The sequence below is a fragment of the Acanthisitta chloris genome, unplaced genomic scaffold (assembly GCF_000695815.1).
Source record: "Acanthisitta chloris isolate BGI_N310 unplaced genomic scaffold, ASM69581v1 scaffold13499, whole genome shotgun sequence".
NCBI classification, from domain to species: Eukaryota; Metazoa; Chordata; class Aves; order Passeriformes; family Acanthisittidae; genus Acanthisitta; species Acanthisitta chloris.
This window is the reverse complement of record NW_008693245.1, coordinates 132,081-133,120: the sequence shown is the minus strand read 5'-3', so window position 1 is coordinate 133,120 and position 1,040 is coordinate 132,081.

The window sequence follows — 1,040 nt, the reverse complement described above, 5'->3', positions numbered from 1 at the left end:
GGCAGTCAAAGACAGAGAATCTTATATCTCAGCCCAGCATTTCTTTAAAAATTTTGCACAGGACAGTCACTGGTTTAGGCACTCCCAGGCTTTGTGGGACTATGAATTTCAAGGCTCTGCAAAAGCTAAAAAGACTCGAATCCCAGTTTGTCTGTACAGCTAAATTCTTTCGTCACCTATCTGTGCTGGCATAAGAGAAACCCATACAGATGGCTTAGAAGATCTTAAGAGCAAGCTAAATGAATCAGGGAAAAAAAGGAGAAAGAAAATACGTATTCTGAGAATCCTTGTTCACAGTTTTCAGATGTTGTCTAACACCATAGCTTAAGGATGTAGGAAGGCAGCAACAGTTTAATGCCTTTGTATATATCCACCAATAAGAGTGTAAATGCTTAAAAGATTAGATTCAGCTGAGTTGTTTTGAGGCTATCAGTGACACTTAAATGATAGATGAGTACTTAAAGAAAGGAGATAAACAAGTACATATCTTCGAAAAATCTTAGCAGTAGTTGGTAGATATAACTATTTATCATAAAATAATTCTAGAAATGCCTACTGGGTTAGCAAAGTAGCCTTCAAGCAAAAGATGTTCCTTGCTCTACAATTACAAATGTTCATATGAGGCCTCTATCTCTTCTCTCACAAGAATATTCTTTTTATCTGTAAGAAAAAACCCTTGGCAGTTAATTTTCTTTTTCAATTTAATGATAAGAACTTATTTTGCATCTGCCACACCTAATTTCAAGCCTTTTAACTGACAACTCATCAAAAAGATGAAACAGGAGATGGCTGGATTTTTGCTAGCACGCTAACTCACATTGCACAAAAAGTGAAACACGGTGACTTTAACAAGACAAAGCATAGGTCAACACTGTATGGTCCTGAAAGGTTTATTTTCTCATGCATATGAGCTGAAAAATGTTCACCCAGAAAACCATAGAATTTTAGAATATCCTGAGTTGGAAGGGACCCACAAGCATCATTAAGCCCAACTCGTGGTCCTGCACAGGACAACCCCAAGAATCACACCATGTGCCTGA